At 38.5% G+C, this 7,309-nt stretch overlaps 1 pseudogene; it reads right to left on the bottom strand.

Annotated features, from left to right (window-relative positions):
• Positions 1-4,622: 4,622 nt before the first annotated feature.
• LOC135229444 (olfactory receptor 4C15-like) lies at positions 4,623-6,854 on the bottom strand (annotated as a pseudogene).
• Positions 6,855-7,309: the final 455 nt, after the last annotated feature.

Here is a 7,309-nt window from a genome sequence, read left to right as displayed (position 1 = left end):
ACAATACACATAAATACATTCAACAGGAGATCAAACCCCCAGACCACTGACACAGAAAATTGTCAACATTTTTACTTACACTTAATTCCACTTTTACCATGAACAGGGCTGACAAGTGCTTTTACTGGTAAACTCTTTGACTCTTTCTTTTATTACTTTAAAAATGGAAATTATTTTATTTGGTCACAGTGTAGATATGCCAATTTTTTTTAATGCATAGCACTTTTAAATAACCTTTGTAATCCCTTAGTACCTGTGAAACCCACATGAGTCCACTGCTACTTCAGGCAGCTTCTTTATACAAAGAAAATCAAGCTGTCTGTAAATTAATTGATGCTAATTTATATTAATGATTAAATAATTCTGAAAATGCAAAAATGTGAATTATAAATCTCACCATGTATCATGTTTTTTTTTTTTTGAAAATTCTAGTGTTGCCAATCTCCTATTCTTTATGGAGAAAAGTCCATTCAGTGGCTGGATAAAATGTGAATGTCATTTCCAAGTCTTATTTCTACATCTAAGAGAGAGAGAAAGTCTCACAGACACACAAGGCAGAGAATGTTCCCCATTGCTTCTCAACTGCTGTTTCTAATTTGCTGTCATGGAACAAAACACAGAGAAGCAAAGGTCTCCTCCTTTATTTCCAACTGGAATTTAAAAAGGTTTCCCTGAGAGGACATGAACCTGTAGAACTGCCTCTCAGTTGCCCCTGGGGATTTGAAAAATTTCAGTCAGCATGATTATCCCAGGCACTTTTACGTGGTTTGAAGTATTTAAGCATTGGCAGCATCCCGAGGTCCCAAATCAATTGGGAATTTTTTTTTTTTAATCTCCTTCTTTCATACCTACTCCTGAGATTCTATGTGAAGATGTTTTCACTTCCCTTTATGTTGAGGAACATAACAATGTGTATACTGGAATAGAAACGCCTATGTTCTTACTAAATTCAAGACCTCAGTTCTGGAATAAGGCACAGCATCTATACATGAGGACAACATGTGCTGTTCTTGGGCTGGGGTAGCAATGAGTGCTTCTTAAGAAATAACATATTTCATATAGAAATATGCAAAACTATATAGACTAACCCAAATGTTATTTTTTTCTCTACATACCTGATCTTGATATTCCATGACTTTAAAACTATAAGCCTGATATCCGTCCCTGGGTGGTATAAATCTTTAATGCACACACCTGTTAACTGAAAAGATGGATGTAAAAGTCTACCTCGAGGTACCTCAGAACAAGGTCCTGGCCATCTGCTTCCAAAAAATTAGTACTTAAAAGCCCTATGAGGCATAGTTCTACTCTGACACACATGGGGTCCTCATGAGTCAGAATCAACTCGACAGTAATGGGTTTTGTTTGTTTGTTTGTTTAATATTTTCTTCTCTTCCCATGTTATATGAAAAGAATGAGTGACAGATCAGTTTGCTCTGATGAAATGTAGTATTGTGATTGAAGTTTGAAGGAAAACCTGGAGATGCCCCAACAGGCCGCTTCAGAAAGGGGCTAAACCAAACACTTTGTTACTCCATTCACTATTTAAACATTTTACTTTACCTACTTCTATGGCAATTCATACCTCACAAAGATGTAAAATTTAAGTGATTCATCAGAAAAGTTAAGGCCCAGAGGCACCTTCACATCAAGCACCTATGGGAACAAAGAACAAGGGTTGCTTTCTTTTTATTAAAATTTTAGAGGTTTACTCTGACCAGAAGAACTGGCTGACATGGGCCACATTCCTTGTGATTCAAGGACAGAAAGCCACAGACAGCTGCCTGATACAGGGCCTGGAATCTGTGGAAAGACTGGATGATCTTGTTAGGTACTGTCAAGATGGACACTCAGGGTAAAGGATGTCTTCCTTCACTCTCAACACCCTCAGTCAGAGCATAGACAGATGAGAGCTTGATAAGGCCCCCACAAAGGGCCCAAGGCCAAGGATCAGCAGGGGAATATTTTTATCCCAAAGCACTGAACTTGTGTCTCGAACTGAGCATTGTCAGCACCACTCTGGTAACCCAAACTAGTGCAATCCTGTAGAAATAAATAAATACAGATCCAGCCTGCTGAAGCCATTTGGATGCCAGACCATATACCTTGAACCGGGGTCCCAGTTGCAGGACCAGTCATAACTTGATAGGGGCTGAATAAGAGCTCCTGGAGGATTCTGGTTGACTCCATGGATGGGATAGAGTATGGAAGAGCAAGATGAAAAGTAGAAATGGTCAGGGGTCCATAGAGTCATGTCCAAGTTGGGATGTTGTACCCAGAAGGCACTACAGACTTCCCAGTCACAGGCACTGGAGAATGGTGGACATTTTGCAGCAGGCAATTCAAAGCATGCAAGCAGGGGCACGGTTCTGCTTGTCCAGGTCCAAGGGTAGTTTTATGTAAAATATCACTTCTTCAAATTTGTGAATACAAAATGAGATTGTAAGTCATTTAGAAAGTTCAGGGGAAGGAAAAGTATTCCAGACAGAAGGAATAGCCTATGGATGTGAAGGCCCTATGACAAGAGTATACCTGGCCAGCAAGCAGAACAGAAAAGGGTCACGTGGACTGAAGAATCAGTGAGGGGTCAGCCATGAGTGAGGAGTTCAGAGAGGTGGGAGGGTAGCAAGATTACTGCTGCCTGATCTTTAGCAATTGTAAGGTTTTAGCTTTTATCCTGAGCACCAGTGCAGTTGAGTAGAGTCATAATATGATCTGACTTATGTGTTTAAAGAATAACTCTAACTTTCTTGCTAAGGATAGAATTGGAGTATCGTGTACAAGTTAAAGCAGGGAGACTAAGTAAGAGGGACTTGCAATAATCGAGGTGAAAGAGGATGGTGGCTTGGAATTAAGTGACAGCTCTCAAAATGAAAAGAAGTTCTTGAATTTGAGATATAGGTTAAAGCTGAGAGGATTTCCTGATAGAGTGGATGTGGGCAAGGAGAAAAACAAATGAACCAAATGAGCCATAGGTAGAGATGGAGGATGACGTGAGTGGAGACTGCTGGGGAATTGGGTCAGAACAACCAGAAACACAGCTTTGGATTTATTCAGTTTAAGAAACCAACTTGTCATTTAGATGGAAATACCATAGAAGTAGTTGGACCTATAGATCTCAACCTCAAGGAAGAGGTCTGGGCTGGCAATATTAATTTGGGAACCTTGGTCATGTAAAGAGATTATGGAAAGAAAGAGGGAACAGATCAACTGGCTTAAATGATGTTAATGGATTTAATAAGATGAGAAATGAAAAACTGCTGTTAAATTTACCAATGCAGAGGTCTGTGGTGACCTTGAAGAGAGGATTTTCAAATAATTTTAATTATTGACATGTGACTGAAAGGATTTTAAAGAGAGGTGGGAGATGGGCATTATAGAGATCTCTTAGTTTTGCTGCAAAGGAGGGAGAATGAAATGGGGTATTAGATAAAAAGGAAGTAGAGTCAAAAATATTTTTAACGATGAGAGAGGTAACAGATTGCTTCTTTGACTATGTAACTCATTCAGTAGAGAGGGAAACATGGATGAAATAAGAGTCAGAAGAGATTCTTAGACAAGCATCCTTGTGTAAGCAGGGTGGAGATGAGGTACCATGTAAAAGTAAAGAGAGACTGCTTGTCTTTGGTAAGGGTCGCAGACACTTCATTTACAGTAGCAGTTAGAAGGCAGAATATAACTGATTGGATGCTGGCAGATTGATAGATATAGTTGTGGGAGTCTGGAAATTCTCTTTTGATGGTTTAAATTATTTCACTGAAATAGGGAGAAAGTACATCAATGCTTCCCATTAAGTTTGAAGCTTGTAGTAATTTTTTGCTCAGATACCTTTCTTCAAATGGAAGTATCCTTCAATTCCTACTTTGCTAAACCTCAGAGTCATGAACAGGTGAGAATTTTTCAAATTCTAATACAGAGGTAATCATATAATTTACCAGTTAGTATTAGTAACAACAAGTCTCCATAACAGAACAGTATGAACAAAATTTGTTTCAGATGCCAAGGTGTTCAAAAAAAAAAAAAAAAAGTCAGACATTGAGCTGTTAAAAAACATGTTTAATGGGTAAAGGCTATTTAATGTGAACTACTTTGGGGATCCTACAGAACTGTAAGAAATTTGTGAGAACAAATTAACAGGGAATATTACAACATTAATGAACAGAACAGCTCATAAATGTAATAGATGACGTAGATTCTGATATTACTTTATTTTTTTAGCAGTGACTTAAACAAGTTGGAAATTTATTTACCTCTTACATATAGGAAGTCTGAGCCAGGTATTATGGGGCTGCTATTTCAACTCCACAACATTAGGGTTTTAGGATCCTTCAGTCTTGCTTTTCCACTAACCTTAACACACATCCTCAATGTCCAAGACGGCTGCCTGAATTCCCACCACAATTCCACATTCACAGAATTACCATTTAATATACCACTTTCATTTACATTTTTTGGGCCATAATTTGTTCTCATGGTCACACCTAACTACATTGGATGCTGGGAAATGTCTTTTAGCTAGGAAGCAATATTTCTTAAAAAAAACAGCAGCAGCAACAAAAAACAAACAAACAAAAAGACAATTGCCATCTCCTGAATTTGGACTCAAAAGGCCTCCAGATTTTTGATCTTTATAAGGAAAGGAGACTGCCACATCTTTCTGCTGTAGAGCAGGTGGTGCTTTCAAACCACCACTCTTTATGTCAGCAGCTGAGGGCTTACCTGCTATGCCACCAGGGCTGCTTGACTGGGATCAGGACCTTAAAAGTAAACTTTTTTTTTAAGTTAAAATAGTTTCAGGAAGTTCCTATTAATGATATTTAAGATTTTTTTTCTTCTTTCCATAAAGGTGTTTCAAAGTATGGTGTCAATGGCAAAAAGTTTAATAGATAATCTGAATCCTCTTTTGTAGTGATTTCTTTTCATTGCTATATTCTAGACAAACATAAAATTCAATTCTCCTTAGATTACCTATAAGGATACTGAGCTGCCAACTCCAAGATATGAGTGATCTGAGGGTGGTAATAGCATTTCCTGATCTACTCGTTAGTATTTTTCTATGGCAGTACATTACGTTCTGCCTTACAAGTTCCAGCCCCTATAAAGTACTTGGTTACGTGCATTTTATTTCTTCCCACTTCAAATTTAAATTTTTAAGTTTTATTTTTCACCAGAAACCCAGCAATCTGGTCCATAATTTCCTCATGACATTTTTCACTTCCTTATTCCTGAAAGTATAAATCAAAGAATTGAGCAAGGGAGTTACGAAGGTGTAAACTATGGCCACCATCTTGTCGAAGGAGAAAGCAGATGGAGGTCGGGCATACACAATTATGCATGGGACAAAGAATAAAACCCCAACAGCAATGTGAGATCCACAGGTGGAGAGAGCTTTCCACCGCCCTTCAGAGTTATGGGTTCTTAGCAAGAGCAAGATGACACAATAGGAGATGAGCAACAAGAAGAAGATTATGGTGCAGATAAGTCCACTACTGGCAACCACAAAAAGGCCAAGGATGTGAGTGTCAGTGCAGGTAAGCTTCAATAATGGGTACAAATCACATAGAAAGTGATCGATAACATTGGAGCCACAGAAGGGCAGCTGGAAAGTAAAGAGACTTTGTATCACAGAATGCAGGAAGCCCCCTGTCCAGGCTACCCCCATCAGGATACCACAGAACCTCCAGTTCATGATAGAGGGGTAGTGCAATGGCTTGCAAATGGCCACATAGCAGTCATAGGCCATGGCGGTGAGGATAATCACCTCCACTCCAGCAAAGAAGTGCTCAGCAAAGAGCTAGGTCATACAGCCCTTGAAGGAGATGGTTTTCTTCTCATAGAGGGAGTCCACAATCATCTTTGGTGCAAATGCAGAGGAATAGCAGGCATCCAGGAAGGACAGGAAGGCCAGAAAGAAGTACATGGGTGATCTCAGGAGTGTGGGGCTGCTGACAGTGGTCACCACAACTAGCAAATTGGCCCCAACAGTTGCAATGTAGCAGAACAAAAATACAACAAATTCTATTTGTTGAACACTTGGATTCCATGAAGGACCCAAGAGGACGAACTCAGTTACAAAGCTTTGGTTTTGCATATTTCAGAGGAAAAGGTGGAAGCTAACACAGTGATCATATAGAATTTGAAATTATGAGAAAGATTTTTGTCTCAAACCAGTTGATGATATTAGTTATTAGTATAGTCATCGAATTTTTGGTGCGTCCATAATCAAAATTAGTTTAAGTGCTTCTGTTGTTTTTAAAAATACAAAATTAGAAATTTCTTGAGGCATCAGTCAGAACTGAGGTTAAACTCTTTAAAACAGTCAGGCTTTCAGTATGGGGGAAGGGAACCATTCACATGTGGTAGGGATGACAAATAGTTTTTAAAGTGGGTGCCAGCTTTGACTTGTTAGGTGTGGCTACCTAGAGTGAAATGTTGAGGAGGATTCTGAAGCACATCCAAGCTCTGAGGAAAGGAGGACTATAATGTATTAGTTATGCCTCCCATTGACATGGCATGGGAACCAGGATGACTTGCATGGGAAATGCATCTCTCTCCAGGAGACTGCCTTACCTACAAATAAAAGAACAGCTAACATGCATTTTAACAGGCAATTGGAAATCATGCCTACTCCCCCAAATATTTCTTTAAAAATCTGATCTGAACTGGGCCTTTAAGATGAATTAATTCATTTCTTATCAAAAATAAAGACCAACAGAAAATTCCCTAACTGTATGTTTAACAAAAATAAGGATGCATTCAGTTTTGGGTTGTCTTTGTTTTTGTTTTAGTCATCATTTTAAAATATAAACAGAAGCCGACAAAAATAATAAAACTCACTTCAAAGTGTTCTGTTGATGACTGAGTGAAATAATGCAAGGAAAAAAGCAATTGCTCAGTGTCTAGTGTCTAGGATACTGTCAATGTGAAGTCTTATTATCCCTATTTTACATTAGCTAAGTTATGGTTTGAGAGTTTAAGAAATTAACAAAAGTAGATCTGGGATTTTCTGGTACCACAGCCAAAGTCCATTCCACTGGATCCATAAAGAAAGCAGTGAGAATGTTTCATTTCTGGGAGAACTTCAGAGTAAGGATGGCTTTTCTATGCTCACCACACACCTCTCATTGTTAAAACCTTCTGAGAAACTCCACATGATTTATAACCAGAAGGTATTGTCCCGACTCTATATATACACACATACGCATGAAATACATATACAAAGGGCAACAACCATAGAAGTAAAGAATAGAAACATGTTCAACATAAGCCAGTCTTTATTCATTCTTTAATTAATTAAGACTGTATTAAT

The sequence above is a fragment of the Loxodonta africana genome, unplaced genomic scaffold (genome assembly GCF_030014295.1).
Source record: "Loxodonta africana isolate mLoxAfr1 unplaced genomic scaffold, mLoxAfr1.hap2 scaffold_29, whole genome shotgun sequence".
NCBI lineage: Eukaryota > Metazoa > Chordata > Mammalia > Proboscidea > Elephantidae > Loxodonta > Loxodonta africana.
This window is presented reverse-complemented; position numbering and strand designations above follow the sequence as displayed.